This window comes from Ovis aries, chromosome 12 (assembly GCF_016772045.2).
Source record: "Ovis aries strain OAR_USU_Benz2616 breed Rambouillet chromosome 12, ARS-UI_Ramb_v3.0, whole genome shotgun sequence".
NCBI classification, from domain to species: domain Eukaryota; kingdom Metazoa; phylum Chordata; class Mammalia; order Artiodactyla; family Bovidae; genus Ovis; species Ovis aries.
In genome coordinates, this window is record NC_056065.1 from 72,200,692 (window position 1) to 72,220,410 (window position 19,719).

At 45.5% G+C, this 19,719-nt stretch overlaps 1 protein-coding gene across 8 annotated transcripts in view; it reads right to left on the reverse strand.

Annotated features, from left to right (window-relative positions):
• The window catches only part of HHAT (hedgehog acyltransferase), a 375,148-nt gene that overhangs the window by 104,816 nt on the left and 250,613 nt on the right, over window positions 1-19,719 (reverse strand). The window lies entirely within an intron of this gene.

The following is a 19,719-nucleotide window of genomic DNA, read 5'->3' on the forward strand; positions in this document are numbered from 1 at the left end:
ATTCCCAGGTGGCACTAGTGGTAAGAACCCTCCTGCCAATGCAGGGAGACGTAAGAGACACAGATTCGATCCCTGGGTCAGGAAGATCCCCTGGAGGAGGGCATGGCAACCCACTCCAGTATTCTTGCCTGGAGAATCCCATGGACAGAGGCACCTGGTGGGCTACAGTCCATGGGGTTGCAAAGAGTCAGGCATGACTGAGCGGGGGATACCAACCTTCATGGTAGGTATTATTTTACAGCTCAAACTATCAAGTTTCGGGTAAACCCAGTATTTAAGCACAACTGCTGAGTTCAGGCCCCTAAATGGCAGGATGGCTTTTGCAGACGAAGGGTGCCAAGGCTGGATTCCTCCAGCTTTCCAGGCAAGTTGCCCAGAAGTAGCGACAAATTCACAAGTGAGGAGAAGAGCTCTGTGCTCACAGGGCAGCCAAAGTATCACCCGGAAGGCAGAGCCCCTCTTGGGTAAGTTTTCTACTGCTGAGACAGCTGTCTGACCACATACAAGCAGAACTGTGTTCTTCAATCAGTATTTTCCTGCTAGAGCTGGACCAAACTCACATTGTGCTGTCAGGATCTGGAAAGCTAGAAAAACACCCTCCTTGCAGTGGTCTCTTTAAAAAGCCTATTGGTCCTTGTTTATTGCTGTCAGTGCTTCTTTGTCCAACCTTATTCCATAAAGGAAAAGGAAATGATCATTTCCTAAACACACCATGTGTCCCAAGAATGGCACTAGGCACTTTATATGTATCACTTGACCCGATTCTTTGAAACACCATATGCTGTTCTAGCATGCCAACCCACTGACAGGCTGTCCTATTTATTATTTTAATATTTTGTTCGAAATGTTATTTTGAAAATAATTTTTAAATAGAACACTTTCATAGGCAAGCCAAAAGATACAATATAAAAACCATTCCCCAGTCAATAAATACTTCTGAGGACTATGATGCCTTCAAACTGTGGTGCTGGAGAAGACTCTTCAGAATCCTTTGGACTGTAAGGAGATCCAACCAGTCCATCCTAAAGGAACTAAGTCCTGAATATTCATTGGAAGGACTGATGCTGAAGCTGAAGCTCCAATCCTTTGGCCACCTGATACAAAGAGCCAACATCAGAAATGACCCTGATGCGGGAAAGATTGAGGACATGAGGAGAAGGGGATGACAGAGGATGAGATGGTCGGATGGCATCACCGACTCAATGGACATGAGTTTGCGCAAGCTCCGGGAGATGGTGAAGGACAGGGAAGCCTGGCGTGCTGCAGTCCATGGGGTTGCAAAGAGTCGGACATGACTGAGCGACTGAACAGCAACGACTATGTGATTATCAATATTTTTAAATGTCCTCCTTCACTCTCAAAGGTGCTCCAGGTCAGATGGCAAATCATCTGATCAGCTTCGACAGCCCCACTTTGTGGGTGAGAAAAACGGGGGCTGAGAACAGAAGAACCTAGATGCAAATATGCATCTCTGGCACCAGCCTTAATGTTTTCCATTGCACCTCTGGGCTTATTTTGAAAGCCCTCCTATCTTGCATCTCAGTCTGAAACGAACCAGAAAGCACGTGAGAATGCACGCATTTCAGAAACAAGTGAAGCAAAGAAAATGCTTTCTCCTGTTCAGAAACAAGACTGTCTCAACAATCAAGTCAGCAAATACCCACCAAGCACTCACTACAGACTAAGGAATAATCCAGCTGTGGCCAGGGATTTATTTAGGCCTCCAGGGCAGTGCTGGTATTATGAGACACACAAAGACATAACAGGTTGCTCCTGCCCAAAGGACAGGTATAGCTGGTTGTGAAATGACAGCAAACAAATTCTAGCATTAAGCCGAGGTGGGAGTTGTTTGCTGTATCATATGGTACAAAGTAGACCAGGGGAGCTTAAGAGTACAGAAAGAACAGGGTGAGTGGAGGCAAGCAGGGTATTAGAGGCGTAATGGTAAAGACCCCCACCTTGGCGAGGTCTAGAGAGCGAGCGAGTTTGGCCAGGAGAAGCAGGACGCTGCATCATGGACCAAGAAAGGCTGGACAATGAGTCAGAAAAACCCCACCGACAGCCCCAGGAACAAGGGTTTTAACTGGCATTGTGCTGCCCCCTAGAGGCTACTTGGTTATTGTTGCAGAATACTCAACAGGCAAAAAAAAAAAAAAGGACCACAAACCTCTGCAGCCTCCAACTTGCAAAAAGATAATCACTGCTCCATCATGGTGCTCTATGAGGCTGTCCTTCACGTCATACAATCAGTTGTATGTGTAAGAAGGTTGCATGTTAAAAAAAATGGAGTGGTCAAACCAAGTTCAAAAGGATAAGGAGTAACTGCTGTTTACAGAAATTTTGCAGATAATACTTTTTATAAAACAAGTTCATTCCAATCCTAACACTCTTCTCACCCAACACTGGTTTTATGTTGAGATTATTGTTGTATCTCACTATATCAAAATGAGCTGCACTGTGAGAGTTGGACTGTAAAGAAAACTGAGTGCCGAAGAATTGATGCTTTTGAACTGTGGTGTTGGAGAAGACTCTTGAGAGTCCCTTGGACTACAAGGAGATCCAACCAGTCCATCCTAAAGGAGATCAGTCCTGGCTTTTCACTGGAAGGACTGAGATTGAAGCTGAAACTCCAATACTTTGGCCACCTGATGCGAAGAGCTGACTCACTGGAAAAGACCCTGATGCTGGGAGGGATTGGGGGCAGGAGGAGAAGGGGACAACAGAGGATGAGATGGTTGGATGGCATCACTGACTCAATGGACATGAGTTTGAGTAAACTCCGGGAGATGGTGATGGACAGGGAGGCCTGGTGTGTTGTAGTCCCTGGGGTCGCAAAGAGTCGGACACGATTGAGCGACTGAACTGAACTGAATATATATTAGAAAACCTCAGTATAGAATAAAAACCTCTCCTTGTCCATCCACATCAATGGTCCTTAATATTAGATTCAACTCCAAAAAGAACATAATTCCAAGCTTGTGATGATGAAGCATCTAGTCCCATAATTACATGCACAGCTATTTTAGGCATCTCTTGGCATCATGGCTTTGCTACTTTCCTTCAATAATGACAGCCGACAAAAATCTGAGAATTCCTTTTATTCCAGAAACTCACAAATGGCAGGTCTCCAACAACATGAGGTTGCTTGTTTTAAACCAGAAGAGGGTATGGTCTCCCGACTGGAAAACCAAAAAAACTCCCTTCCTCTCTCTTAATTTCTAGAAGGCAGTGGATAAAGCAAGAAGGAAAATAAACCTGTTTCCTTTTACAGATCCCACCAGGCTCGTGTCAGTTCCATGATTAGTAAAAACAGAAATGCGTCTCCTTTTAGAAAAGCAGCGGTGTGACGCCACTTACTGAGATCCGCTGCACGCTGAAACTGAGTTCCCAGTGGAAAAAAGCATTCAGCACCACCTTCTCAGCAAAGCAAAACTAAAAAGATTTTTTTTTTCCTGTCAGCAACTGTGGGAGATTGAGTCTGTACAAGGCCTGCCCCCTGCCCCTGCCTGCTGGCTTCGTGGGGTCACTGCTTGCAAAGAACATTGCCTGGGGTGGTTGCCATCAACTGTGCCACCTTCTTAATTTAAAACCATCTCAAACAGAATCAACGCAACATAGCAAACCCCTGCTCAGGAGGAGGAACTGATATAAAATGTAGATGTTATTTACAATGTCTACTCTCTACTAAATATCAGGTGCTTTTATGTATACTGTTTCTAATCATTACAATAACTTTGTGAAGAACTAATAACCAGACCTATTTTATACAGAAGAGGTAAAACCTGAACCTAGAATGTTCTAGTTTCAGAATCCCCCAGGTCTGTGTTCTATGAAGCTATTCACCACAGTGAGAGCATTTTTTGGTGACATGTTCCTCTTGTTCAACCACATCTGCAAAGCAGTCTCCACAGAAACATCCACCAGTATTTTATTAACTGAAGAAACAGCCTCTGTACAAAAAGAAATCTTACTAGGGAGAAAGGTGCTCATGAATTACAAAAGCTTTTAGGCCAAGGAGGGCTTCTTCCCTGGTGGCTCAGACGGTAAAGAACCTGCCTGCAGGAGACCTGGGTTCGATCCCTGGGTCAGGAAGATACCCTGGCGAAGGGAATTGGACAGAGGAACCTGGTGGGATATAGTCCAAGGGGTTGCAAAGAATTGGACACGACTAAGCGACTAACACTTAAGCCAAGGAACTCTGGGCCAGAAAGCCACAGTTCAAGCTTTAAACAGACTAAATAGGGACTTCCCTGGTGGTCCAGCAGTTAGGAATCTGCCTGCCAGAGGAGGGGACAAGGATTTGATCCCGCATGCCGAGGGGCCACTAAGCCTGTGTACCACAACTACGGGGCCCGCTCTAGAGCCTGCTCCACAACCAGAGACCACTCAGTGAGAAGTCTGTACATCACAACTAGAGAGCGCCCTGGCTCACAACACCCAGGGCAGCCAAAATACAAGTAAAATGTTAAAAACAGACTAAACGGTTTCCTTCTGCCCCACAAGCACCTTATCAAGGCAGGCTTCGTGCAGAAGTCTGACCGTGTAATAAGTTGGGCATAAGAGGTTGATACTTGGGGATTGTTGCTGACTAGGCTATGGTTTTTCCTGTGGTCATGTATGGATGTGAGAGTTGGACTGTGAAGAAAGCTGAGCACTGGAGAATTGATGCTTTTGAACTGTGGTGTTGGAGAAGACTCTTGAGAGTCCCTTGGACTGCAAGGAGATCCAACCAGTCCATTTTGAAGGAGATCAGCCCTGGGAATTCTTTGGAAGGAATGATGCTGAAGCTGAAGCTCCAGAACTTTGGCCACCTCATGCAAAGAGCTGACTCATTGGAAAAGACTCTGATGCTGGGAGGGATTGGGGGAAGGAGGAGAAGGGGACGACCAAGGATGAGATGGCTGGATGGCATCACGGACTCGATGGACGTGAGTCTGAGTGAACTCCGGGAGATGGTGATGGACAGGGAGGCCTAGCGTGCTGCAATTCATGGAGTTGCAAAGAGTCGGACACGATTGAGCAACTGAACTGAACTGAGCAGATGTATGTGAAGGGGAAACAAAGTAGCTGTTTCCTTCATAATCACTAGGAAAAACTCAAGAATGTGTCTGGCAGCTGGGACAGGAGTGGTGAGAATCCACGTGGTAAAGACATTACTCTCAAAATCACAACACTTCTGTCCCTGGACTTCCCCAACAGCTTCCCGGCTTGCCAAGTTATTGTCAAACCCTTAGCCATGAACTCCAGACCCTAGCAAGATAAGGGGATGAGGCACCTAAGACGCAGAAAAGCTCGGTTTTCACTGCCCTGTGGACTGAGCCGAGGTGGGCTTGCTGACTTCCCATCTGCAATGATCTATTTCTTGGCTGGGATGGGGCAGGCAGTGGCTGACATTCTATTCCAGCTCTGCTTTATCTTTCCACCCTATTTCCCACCAGTCCTGAAATCCTGAACAAATGGGGCTTTCACACTTCCGTGCCTCTGAGCACACCATTTTCACATCCTCTACCCTCTCTGGTTTCCCAACTCCTCTATAAAGTCTCTCTTAAATATTCTCAGTCTCTAACCCAGAGAACCTACTGTTTGTACCACTGAACTGAACAGTTATTCATCAAAAGATATCTCTTCTATTATGCTGGTCATTTCAACTAAATTTCCCTTTGGCAGTTTTAGATGTGTGTGAGTGTATATATATACGTGCATGCCCACATGCGCTATTATTAGCTACCGGTCAACAGTGTTTATATCTCTAACACTAATTTTCATTTACTTTTCATAGTCTCCAGTAGCTTTTTACATTTCTGATAGACTGTCACCACTGCCACAGACACACTGTGAGCAATTAGCAAACACGGAAGGGTTATACGGACTTGCCCCCGTTACTGGCAGAGACTTCAGAAGACACCCATTCCTAAGGAACACAGACCCCCGAGGACCCTGCGGTCTCACCACGCTCTGTGATCCTCCTTCCCCCATTAAAGTCACAGTCACGCAGCCCCCAGAGCTGTCCCAACTTGAAGAAATGTCAAAACTTGCAAGGACTGGCCCTTTAAAGGCCAGAGCCCTCAGCAGCTGGGAAGGCCAAGACATGTGGCTGCACTGCATCGGCAGTAAGGTGACCTCGCCTTCACTTCACCTGGGTTCACTTGGGCTTCCCCCGAGTTCCGGATTAGACTTCTCTGCAGAGGTGCCCTAAACCCAGCTCTCAGGGGCAGTGGCTCCCGTGACTCGAGCCTGGCTTTCGCTTTGGCCTTGGCCACATCTGAGTTCTCTATCAGCCAAAGCCTGTGATGACCCACCAGTCAAAGCCTCATCCTCTAGCTGGTGGGCAAAGGACTGGTGTTTAGTTTTCACAAAGGGAGCAATTTACTTACTATTAAAAGTTTTCAAAGGAAGATACATGCAGAAAATATGATTTGCTTTTAGTATCTTTCTACCCAGTACACATCGTAATGGAATTTTAGTAAGTAAGAGCCAGCAAAACTGGAAAAGGCAAGGAAACACAGAGACTCTTCCCTAAAGACTCCACAAGGAATGGAGCTCGGCCACATTGTGATTATAGCCCTCTGGTATAGACCCATCTCAGACTTCTGACCTCCAGGGCTGCAAGAGAATAAATTTGTGCTGTTCAGAGCTGCTGCCCCTGGAGAAGGGCATGGCAACCCACTCCAGTATTCTTGCCTGGAGAATCCCCATGGGCAGAGGAGCCTGGCAGGCTACAGTCCATGGGGCCGCAAAGAGTCGGACATGACTGAGTGACTAAGCACAGCACAGCAGTTGGTTAACAGGCAACTGCAAACCTTACACTCCAGAAGGCTAACAGAGAGGTCACTTTCAAAGCAGAGGGCACATTTGAGCTGAGCTAATTGCCAACATCTTTACTGAAAGATGAAAGTTTCACATGCAACTATGAAAAACTGCCTATTTAAAAATGCTATGTCCTATTTTGCAACAGAATACTATGGAATTTATAAAATAGAGATTAAACTCCAGCTATATTTTAGTCGGCACAGTGGTAAAGAATCCACCTGCTGATGCAGGAGATGTGAGTTCGAACCCTGGGTTGGGAAGCTCCCCTGGAAGAGGAAATGGCAACCCACGCCAGTATTTTTGCCTAGAGAATCCTATGGACAGAGGAGCCTGGTGGTTACAATCCACAGGGTCGCAAAGAGTCAGACATAACTGCATGACTGAGCATGAATGCGTGAACATATTCAGTCTACACGTAAACCTCTGAGTTCATCTCATTAGATGCCAACACCCTTAAAAAAAAAATTAACCTTTTCATACCACAAAGCCAGTAGATCAGGGGGTTAAAGTACTGTGCTGATGAACCCAAGCCTGTAACTTCCATCCCAGAGAAACATTCAACTTTCCCTCATAAATCAAAACCCAAACTCTAGCTCCTCCAAAACTCTATCTTCCCCTCTGCAGAAGAGGCTGAAAGATCATGAGAGGCTCAGCCCGGCTGCCCTTACCCCACTAGACCACGCCCAAGCAGCAACAGCAGCAAAACACCAGACAAGCAGGAAGGCAGCGCTTGGTAGCTAGAGACATGGCCTTGGTCCTCCTCTGCCACTTACCAGTGCCTGCACCCGTGATCCTGTCAATAAGCCTTTGTTTAAGTCTGTACACTGAACATATACTCGGAGGAATGAAATCACCTTCGAGTATGAACTGCTGTAAAGATCAGCTGATACAATACATGTGGAGTAAGGAATCACCACCAGATGCTCAACACCGAAATCAGACTGATTATATTCTTTGCAGCCAAAGATGGAGAAGCTCTATATAAGTCAGCAAAAACAAGACTGGGAGCTGACTGTAGCTCAGATCATGAGCTCCTTATTGCCAAATTCAGACTGAAATTGAAGAAGGTAGGGAAAACCACTAGACCATTCAGGTATGACCTAAATCAAATCCCTTATGATTATACAGTGGAAGTGAGAAATAGATTTAAGGGACTAGATCTGATAGACAGAGTGCCTGAAGAACTATGGACAGAGATTCATGACATTGTACAGGAGACAGGGATCAAGACCATCCCCATGGAAAAGAAATGCAAAAAAAAAGCAAAATGGCTGTCTGAGGAGGACTTACAAATAGCTATGAAAAGAAAGAAGCCAAAAGCAAAGGAGAAAAGGAAAGATATTCCCATTTGAATGCAGAGTTCCAAAGAATAGCAAGGAGAGATAAGAAAGCCTTCTTCAGGGATCAATGCAAAGAAATAGAGGAAAACAACAAAATGGGAAAGACTAGAGATCTCTTCAAGAAAATTACAGATACCAAGGGAACACTTCATGCAAAGATGGGCTTGATAAGGGACAGAAATGGTCTGGATCTAACAGAAGCAGAAGATATTAAGAAGAGGTGGCAAGAACACACAGAAGAACTGTACGAAAAAGATCTTCACGACCCAGATAATCACAATGGTGTGATCATTCACCTAGAGCCAGACATCCTGGGAGTGTGAAGTCAAGTGGAGCATCACTACAAACAAAGCTAGTGGAGGTGATGGAATTCCAGTTGAGCTGTTTCAAATCCTGAAAGATGATGCTGTGAAAGTGCTGCACTCAATATGCCAGCACGTTTGGAAAACTCAGCAGTGGCCACAGGACTGGAAAAGGTCAGTTTTCATTCCAATCCCAAAGAAAGGCAATGCCAATGAATGCTCAAACTACCACACAATTGCACTCATTTCACATGCTAGTAAAGTAATACTCAAAATTCTCCAAGTCAGGCTTCAGTAATATGTGAACCGTGAACTTCCAGATGTTCAAGCTGGTTTTAGAAAAGGCAGAGGAACCAGAGATCAAATTGCCAACATCCACTGGATCATCGAAAAAGCAAGAGAGTTCCAGAAAAACATCTATTTCTGCTTTATTGACTATGCCAAAGCATTTGACTGTGTGGATCACAATAAACTGTGGAAAATTCTGAGAGAGATGGGAATACCAGACCACCTGACCTGCCTCTTGAGAAATCTGTATGCAGGTCAGGAAACAACAGTTAGAACTGGACATGGAACAACAGCCTGGTTCCAAATAGGAAACGGAGTACGTCAAGGCTGTATATTGTCACCCTGCTTATTTCACTTATATCCAGAGTACATCATAGGAAATGCTGGGCTTGAAGAAGCACAAGCTGGAATCAAGATTGCTGGGAGAAATATCAATAACTTCAGATATGCAGATGACACCACTCTTATGGCAAAAAGTGAAGAGGAACTAGAAAGCCTCTTGATGAAAGTGAAAGAGGAGAGTGAAAAAGTTGGCTTAAAGCTCAACATTGAGAAAACGAAGATCATGGCATCTGGTCCCATCACTTCATCAGAAATAGACGGGGAAACAGTGGAAACAGTGTCAGACTTTATTTTGGGGGGCTCCAAAATCACTGCAGATGGTGACTGCAGCCCTGAAATTAAAAGATACTTACTTCTTGGAAGGAAAGTTATGACCAACGTAGATAGCATATTAAAAAGCAGAGATATTACTTTGCCAACAAAGGTCCGTCTAGTCAAGGCTATGGTTTTTCCCGTGGTCATGTGTGGATGTGAGAGTTGGACTGTGAAGAAAGCTGAGTGCCAAAGGATTGATGCTTTTGAACTGTGGTGTTGGAGAAGACTCTTGAGAGTCCCTTGGACCATAAGGAGATCCAACCAGTCCATCCTAAAGGAGACCAGTGCTGGGTGTTCATTGGAAGGACTGATGCTCAGGCTGAAACTCCAGTACTTTGGCTACCTCATGAGAAGAGTTGACTTATTGGAAAGACCCTGATGCAGGGAGGTATTGGGGGCAGGAGGAGAAGGGGACGACAGAGGCTGAGATGTCTGGATGGCATCATCAACTCGATGGACATGAGTCTGGGTACACTCCAGGAGTTGGTAATGGACAGGGAGGCCTGATGTGCTGCGATTCATAGAGTCGCAAAGAGTCGGACATGAGTGAGAGACTGAACTGAACTGAAGGAATCTGGAGACTAACACTCCTATTGCATTCAGGAAAAAACAGGATGCTATTATCATAATGATTAGCATCCCTATACTCTTCATAACCACATGAAAACACCAAGACCCCTGGGCTTGCTTGCTCAGGGATGTTTCTCACTTAAAACCGTTAGCCCTAGATATGCCTTCATTAGAACCAGGCCACTTAGTGCTCGGGCGATGAAGCTCTAAGGGAGGAAACTTTTTTCTCCTGCTCTTCCAGGTTCTTGGCTGGTGTAACACTAACAGTGACAAGACGCAGATTAATACGAAAAACAAATTTCACTACATATGCCAGGGAGTCCACAAGACAGTGAGAGTCAAGGAATGCCCTGATCTGAGGAATCGGATGGGGTCTGGGGCTTCCACGTGCAGGAAGGGAATTCACAGGAGTACCAGAAGAGCAGATGTTAGGGCAACTAGAGCCTTGCCCTGCCCTGCAGATGGTCTTTCAGATAAATACATTCTCTCTGGTAATAGCTCTTTTTCTGGTACAGGCCCCCTACCCAAATTCTTTCAGATAGCTAAGTTAGAGGGAAACGTTGTTCCTGAGTCAGCTGGATCTTGATTGCCTTCGGCTCGGAATAATCCACGTGCCAAAGTGGTATCTTTGGGGGAGGGGCATATTCCGTTTTCCTTCAAAAGTTATGGATTCAACAAGCATGCAGATCTGTTGATTAAGCTTAACCCAGAGGACAGCCAGTTGTTCTCCAAACTTCTGATACCGGCTACAGATGAGCCTGCAGAGGCTGTGCGGGTGGGTCAGAGTAAAGTAGCTTCTACTGCAACTTGGTCCATAATCAACATCTCACCTTCCAAGCACTGCAGACCCTCCACTCTGGTCCCCTCTTATCTACAGATACAAGAGTCAGGTGACCAGGTCCAGTCCTTATAACGAGGGATTGCTGGGTGGGCAGGGCCAGAAAGTATCAATACTATGCAGGTTACTCATTCAACCCATTAAAGCTGCCTACAAATGGTCCAGAAGGCTATCCAGGCGGCACAAGGTTAAAAGAATCTGCCTGCCAATGCGGATGGGGGTTCTATCCCTGGGTCGGGAAGATCCCCTGGAGAAGGAAGTGGCAACCCACTCCAGTATTCCTGCCTGGAGAATCCCATGGACAGAGAAGCGTGGCAGGCTACATACAGTCCATGGGGTTGCAAAGAGTCAGACACAACCACCTAAGTGGGCACGTACACACTTACTAATGTTCCAAAAGGTTAGAGTCTCAGTGACGCATGAGTCCTCACAATATCACAGTCCTCACATTCAGAGACTGAAAAACCAGGCAAGTCTTTAAGACGCCAGCCTTCACAATGAGCTTCCAGTCACAGATGAGGGATGGTAAGGCCTGCAGGAGGGAAGCACAGAAGGGGAGCACCACTTGCACCCTCGGGGCTGCTGACCCTCTCTGCTTGAGAGCACGCTGAAGCCTCAGCAGTCCGCAGGACCCGTGGGCACACATCTATTTCAGGTTACAAATAAACACCATATAAAATAGATTCTTGGGAGGTTTGAGCAGAGGAGAGAGAGCAGGAGTCTGTACTCTTTAGTGCTGTGGAGCTGAGTCTCATCGCTAATAAAAAGGTCCTCAAAGCCTCAGTTTAATAACCACCAAGATTTCCTGGCTGCCTGCCTGTCTTCCCACCTTCCTCCTGAGAGGATGCTGAAAGCAGCTATCGGATTAAAAGAGGGAGGGTACAAAGAGCCAGCGGTTTGCATGGGGGCAAACTCGGATGTCTGTAGGATGCAGGTACGTGTGCTTCCCTGTTTCACCGACGGAGGGGGCTGAGAGGAGAGCGCGCGTCCTTCCCTGCTCCTAACCCCCCTCTCTCAACCTTTGCCCCATCAGCAGATCCCAAACCCAGGGTCCACACTACCACCGTCTGGGGCACACGCCCCCTCTTATCAGCAACTGTACCATGTCTCCCCCGGGTTCCCTTCTGATCCCTGCCTCTCACCCCCATCCCCTGCCGGTCCTAATCTTCTGTTATAACCGCGGTTAGGAAGAGGTTCACTATGAAACAAACGGGTAGCACTCAAAAACGACTGTGCAGGTACAATGCCCTAGGGGTCTCCAGGCGAACGCGCTCTGAACACAAGTGCACTGAAGAAATGCCTGGCTGGAGGCTGAAGCGCTCCATTCTTCTGGGTTTGTGGTGTGATGATTTTGAGGCAGCCATGCTGGACAGGGCCCACAGTCTTGACAGGTGTGAACTCCACATTTCCATGGTGGCACGGTAGGTTGGCCAACCAGGCAAAAGCAGAAGTGAACTGTTCGGGCAAAGGAGAGGCCAATTCTTTGTCCTCAGAAGCATCCAGTCTGACAAAGGGGTCCTGCTTAACGTGGTCCCACTGCATCAGGTCCTAAATTAAATCTCACCAGCCTGGCTTTTTAAACATCCTTCTCCAGCTGACTCCCTCCTATGCCATCAACTCCATCTGATGAGTCTCCAAAATAGATTCTCCACTCCAATTAAAGAACTTCATTCTCTCCCATGTCTGAGCCCCACAACCATGCCAGTCCACCCCTCAATCAGACAAGATCCCTGGCTATTCTTTCCACCATCTGATCTTTCAAAATGGGCTCAGCATTCACTTCAAGGAAAATCTCCCTAGCTGATCCCACTGAATGTGGGTGGCCGATGATTCTTCATCTCTGCAAAATTCAGGTGTTCATCTTGGACTGAGTTATTCCTTTCAGACCAATTGATGTGCTATTTCTTACCAATTCTAAGCCACTTCATCAGGTCTGAGGGTACGTGGGACTCCCCATTTCGCAGTCAAGACACTGATCAGAGAATTGTAACATTTCTCTCTTTATTTTCCCCCCAGAGTCTAAAGTAAACTCTGAACTCAAGAGGTGCTTAACACACACCGATCAACTGCCTTCTTTTCCTGTTCTTTTCCTCATCCTCCTCATTTCTGACTCATTCATTCCCTTCTTTTCCTAGTCACTCTCTATAAACAAAAGAGAACTCTCCAGCTTAAAGTGTGACCTCAAGAGTAAACGTCATTGTTCACTGTCTGGCTCTGCCACTTTCTTCTTTAAAGTGCTGTGGGGTTTATGGGTTGATATTTACAAAGTCAGACTAAATCACAGATGCTAACCACAGGTGCCCCTAAGTGAGGGGAGCAAGAGGTGGGACACACCAACTTCAACCTCCCCAGGAAGTTGCTGGAAATACCCAGAAGAAAAAAGGATTTAACCAAAGAGCAAAACTTCGGTGTGTTCAATGTTTTTAATATCAAAGCACCCAAATTGGGAGGTTTAAGGTTTGTGATATTAACTTTAAAAGTCTCAAATGAAACCCTGGACACACTCATCATTACTAGATGCGTGTGAGGGGAGGGCGTTCATGAGACCAACAGGAGTGTGGCTTTGGCTAGATCACTTGGTTTAACTTTACTAACAAAATCACTTCCTCTGCCATGAATATCAGTTCCAAGTCCACACACACACACACACACAGACACACAGACACACACAGTGTCTCTGTGGAAGGTGGATGCGGAGGCCAGGGTCACAGATGTCAGTGAGGGTCTCTTATCTAGGCCTTGATTTACAACTGGTAAAAGTTCCAGGGCTAGGGGCCCACTAGGGGTGAGGTCTGTGTATTATAGTTTGGAGCATTTGGGACGTAGGCACGAATGTTCTTGAAAGGTTATGACCAATTACAACAGTGTGCTGTTTTGCTTCTGTTCTCTACTAAAACAGAAAGATCTGTCTTCTCTAATAGATTTTCAGGACATAGAGCTCCTAAAACCATAACTTATGCTCTGAATTTGCCACTTCCCCACCCCTCTGCTGCCATGAAGCTAACTTAGAAATTAATGCAAAGTGCACAGGGAAAGCATTATCTGAAGGAAACCTGCAGTGAATCTTGACTCAAGGTGACAAATCCTTTCCTAAGAGCAAATTTCCACCACCACCCCCACCCCGCAATGTATCTGCTTTGTCAATGCAAACCTATGCACTCTGAATTTTCTTAACAAGCAGCAAGCCATTGGTAATAAAATGTTCGGCAGAGGTCGCCATAGATGGGATCCAATGGCTAGAAAGGGAGAGAGACAGGAGAAAATGCCAGCAGGTCTACAGGCACCCCTGTCAGAAACACTGCCGCTGAAGACGGTTTCCAGGAGGAAGAAAACAAAGGTCTCAGGAGCCGAAGTGCTTTAAAAAGAATCAAAGAGAAATGGCTGCTGGTGGTAATAAAGAGACTGCTCCCTCACTGGACTGAAATCAGCACTCTGACAAACCAGCTTTGACAGAACTGTTTCAGCTGCCTCTCATTTATCATGATTATGACCTATCATCCCTTACCAGACATGATGCCTTTTAAGTTTGGCCACTGGGAGGGAAAACAGAATGCTTGGGTCTAAGCATGAATGACGATAAATCTGCAGCAGCATCCAACAGAGCCACGCCAATGCAACACTTACGGAAACAAAGCAAGAATATCATCCCATGGCCGGGAAACTATGCCCCACAAGCATGTTCCCCTTAATGCAGCAAGAGCTGCCTGGATGACATCCAGACGATGCTGCTTATTCAAAAGAAGCTATGGTAATTGCAGGAAGTCTTGGGTGCACACTGAGAGGTTAGGATTTTAAGAGCTGGCATCTTACAGAGACAGTCTAAGGATGACACCCAACGTGTGTCACAAAATCCAGAGTCTTCTGTAGATTAAAAATGCCACCATTCATACAAAAAAATTCTAAGAAGTCCAAAGATGTCAGCCATGGAACCAGATATTAACATGATCATCCATGCCAGGGAACAGTCACATCCCAAGCACTGGAGAAAGATGTAGGCCGTCAGAATGGGATTTTGCTCCCCAGGCTCCTTCTCAAGTGGGGACCAACTGGTGAAAAGCACAGGGGATCATGCTGAGCTGTCTGAAAGATGAGAAGAAACACAGCTAATGGTGGAGTGGTAAGGAGATTCGGATGTGCTTCCAAAATGCATGCTCTTTTCAATGGATCAAGTGGTTTCCCCACGATAACTATGGATATGAGGTATAAATAACCTGTATGCTTAACATTAAAAAGATAGATAGTTAAGAAGTATTAGATTAAATACTATCTACTGAGTCCCTAATAGGTCTCAATCACTAGGTTCAGGGCATTCTACAGTATTTCATTTGATTTAGATGCCTCTTCAGCATTTTTTTAGTGCCTCAGAGTCATTTCTGTGAACCTAAATTATCTTTGCAGCTACAAAGCATAACAGTTCTAGATAAGCATCCAAATCACGATGAGATGACAAAAATCCCACGTACCCCTAACTCAATAAATCTGGTAGAAATGTATTGTTACACCTCAGAGTCTCGAGGTCAGAATGCTCCCCTCTTGTTGTCACAAAGGACCCTGGAGACTGGAGGGATACCATCCAGCCTGCACCTCAACACTCTCAGTGACCAAGAAGTCATGGCTTTTTGAAACAGTCTTTTCCACCCTTTTAGGACAATTTAAGAGAGATCATGCTTCTCTATACTTCTGTTGACCATGGTTCTCCTCTCGGAAGCAATATGGAACAAGGGTACCCGGTCTTCAACCGGCAGTCAGTCACAACACCTGATGACGGCTCTCATCTCTTTCCAAAGGCTTGCCTTTAGACACAACATATCTTCAGTTTCTTTATTCATTCTTTTACACCCAGTTCCAAACTGTAGTTTCCCTTTTTCTAGACAATTTCCCATCTGTCTGTGTTCCCCCCAGGACTGTGATATCTGAAAAGACTGCATTTATGGAATGACCTGAGTCATGAAGAACTTGAGTGGGAATACCACATTCTTTTTCTAATCATATATTCACAGCATCAACAATCATCTGAGTATTTACCATATTGGACTTCCCAGGTGGTACAGTGGTAAAGAATCCAGTTGCAAGGCAGACGACATAGGTTCAATCCCTGGGTTGGGAAGATCCCCTGGAGGAGGGAACAGCTACCCACTCTAGTATTATGGCCTGGAGAATCCCAGGGACAGAGGACCCTGGTGGGCTACAGTCCATGGGGTTGCAAAAGAGTTGGACACAACTTAGTAAATAACAACAACAAAACTTACTATATTCCAGGTACTATGATTAGCAGAGGAGGCGTTCAGGAATGTGCCACAGAAAACTGCCCTCATAGAGCTTACATCTAACCTACTATAATGATGAAGCCCACTGTGACATTTATTCCAAGCCAGCCTTATCTCATACCAAAGTCTGAACCTACTATGTCTCTGAGAAAGTCAGGACCATCATATAAGAGTGCCCTATTCTAACCACATCCACTCTGATCTCTGCTGGTACCTATCCATTCATTCATCCACAGTGGAAGAGATGTCCTTTCCATGACTGAGGCTAACTCTATTCTTTGGTTCTATACCCTTCTGCCTCCCAGGGTACCATGCTCCATCAGTCACCCTGTATCCTGATCGGCTTAATAGAACTGGTTCTTTCCTTAGCTCAAAGACATATTCCAATCCTTTGTATTTTATAAGCACCTTTCTTTTACCCCACAACATCTACTTCTTCACATTTGATCCCAACTCATTTTTTCACAGTGAAGTATTTCAAAATCCTTGAAAGAACAGTCTGCAAGCCCTCCCCTCCCAATTGCTCCTGAACTGGTAGCAATCGGACTTCTGTCCCTCCACGTTCCACTGGGACAACTTCTGCCAAGGTCGTTAACAGTGTCCAGATTGCCAAGGCCAATGGATATATTTACATCTTTCTTAGTTGTCTGTTACGTTTGGCATTGCTTATGCCTTCCATTTTCCACTTTTGATAATTTTACTGATATTCATAATAGAAAATTTGGAAAGAGATACATAAAAAATCCAGAAACCACCACAAATGAGCTTTTGGTCTGTGTCCTCTCTGACATCTTTCTATAAATACTCATATGTACCACTTTAGGAAACTCCTCAATTGACCTAATCTATCATGAGCATCCTTCCGTGTTTTCACCTTCCTTACTCACATTCTTTCCTCCCTTGGCTCCAATGAAACCACTCTCCGTTTTCCTTTTACCCCCAGAGCCATTGTTTCTCAGTCTCCTTTGCAGGCTTCTCACTCTGCCTCGTTCTGAAAGTGTCAGCAACTTCTCAGGGGGCTCTGTCCCCAGACCTCTAGGCACTCGTGTGAAGCTGGGGGGAGGGGCTTCACTGGCTCATTGACAAAACCATCAGTGACTGTGGGTTCATTTATCACAGTCAGCTAGCCAGCCCCACATAGAACAGGTACACAGAGATGATAATATACAGACGATGCTCTGCTACACTCGTCAAAGCCAAGAGAAATGGATAGGAGGGCTCTGGTGAGGGGTACTGCTGGGGAAATGGTTTTGCACAGGTGAAGACCCACATGAGAGCAAAGAAAAGAAGAAAGAAGGGTTAAGGAAAAAACGACAGAGAAGCACCAAGACCACATTCTCTCTTTCACACCTTTGCTGAGAGCTGGATCTGTCGTACAGCTGCTGCATGCACTCCTGAAGGCACGAGAAGCAGCTCCCAGCTGCCTGCCATCAGTCTCCAGAGTCACTGGCCACAGACACCCTCAGGAGGCGACCCTGAAGAAGCACTCCCTAGATGTCCCTCTCTGCAGAGCTCAAGAACTCTCCCCACCCACTCTCTCAGAAACTGCCTTCCACTAACCCACCCACCCTCCCCAGCTTCACTTTGCAGCTCCTTCCCAGATTAAATCATTCAGCTGCCAAACCCAAAGGACAACCCCTGACCTCCCACACAATTTTTCGGCTACTCTTAAATGCTTATAATTATGTAAGTTTTCAATTGCTTCATTTTCTTTAGTACACTTGAATGCCAAAGTGTTGAGACCCAGTCTGTTACTTATATGTATACCCCCAAAAGCCCAGGAGACATCCTTATTCCCTCTAGATGCTCCCCACGGGCTGAATCGCCTGATCCAGGGGCAGTGAAATAAGGGAGGCCTTAAAGTACAGTGGTTGAGAACATGGCCCCTCCCCTGGCTTCTAAATCCCACCTTCCCTACTATGTTGGTGCAAAAGTAAGTGCGGTTTTGCACTGTTGAACTTCCCTGTTTGCTATCGGAATATACTCTTAAATGTGGTAACGCTGCACATCATTGTAATGTGCATTTATCGCTTTATGTTTTTCACTAATGACTTATTAGTTGGTGTATATTTTATATTTATTTTAGATTACAGAAATGATATTACACAAAAGCAAATTCAAGTGATTTTCTTACTCGAGTTCAAAAAGCAGAGACAACTCGCAACATCAACAACACATTGGGCCCAAGAACTGCTAAAGAACCTACAGTGCAGTGGTGGTTCAAGAAGTTTCGTAAAGGAGGTGAGAGCCTTGAAGGTGGGGAGCACAGTGGTTGGCCATCGGAAGTTGACTATGACCAACTGACAGTAATCATTGAAGTTGATCCTCTTATAACTACAGAAGTTGCCAAAGAACTCAGTGTAGACCACCCTATGGTCATTTGGCATTTGAAGCAAATCGGAAAGGTGGAAAAGCTCACATTTTATTGTTCTCCTTATGGCAGAAAGTGAAGAAGAACTAAAGAGCCTCTTGATGAAAGTGAAAAAGTTGGCTTAAAGCTTAACATCAGAAAACTAAGATTATGGCATCTGGTCCCATCACCTCATGGCAGATAGATGGGGAAACAGTGGAAACAGTGGCTGGCTTTATTTTTCTGGGCTCCAAAATCACTGCAGATAGTGATTGCAGCCATGAAATTAAAAGACGCTTACTCCTTGGAAGGAAAGTTATGATCAATCTAGACAGCATATTAAAAAGCAGAGACAGTACTTTGCCAACAAAGGTCCATCTAGTCAAGGCTATGGTTTTTCCAGTGGTCATGTATGGATCTGAGAGTTGGACTATAAAGAAAGCCGAGCACTGAAGAATTGATGCTTTTGAACTGTGGTGTTGGAGAAGACTCTTGAGAGTCCCTTGGACTGCAAGGAGATCCAACCAGTCCAACCTAAAGGAGATCAGTCCTGGGTGTTCATTGGAAGGACTGATGTTGAACCTGAAACTCCAATACTTTGGCCACCTCATGCGAAGAGCTGACTCATTGGAAAAGACCCTGATGCTGGGAAAGATTGAAGGCAGGAGGAGAAGGGGAAGACAGAGGATGAGATGGTTGGATGGCATCATCGACTTGATGGACATGGGTTTGGGTTGATTCCAGGAGCTGGTGATGGACAGGGAGGCCTGGTGTGCTGCAGTTCATGGGGTCACAAAGAGTTGGACACGACTGAGTAACTGAACTGAAAAAGCTCAATAATTGGGTGCCTCATAAAGTGACTGCAAATTAAAAAAAAAAAAAAAGGTTTTGAACTGTCATCTTCTCTTATTCTACTCAACAGCAACAAACCATGTCTCAATCAGATTGTGATGTGCGATGAAAAATGGATTGTATACAATTGGTAATGACCAGATCAGTGGCTGGACAAAGAAGAAGTTCCAAAGCATTTCCCAAAGCCCAACTTGCACCAAAAAAAGTGATGGTCCCTGTCTGGTCTGATCCACTACAGCTTTCTGAATCCTGGCCAAACCATTACATCCAAGAAGTATGTTCAGCAAATTGATGAGATGTACCAAAAATGGCAATGCCTCCCAACAGCACTGGTCAACAGAATAGGCCCAATTCTTTTCCATGACAACACCCGACCACATGTCACACAAGCAATGCTTCAAAAGTTGAACAAATTGGTCTACGAAGTTTTGCCTTCTCTGCCGTA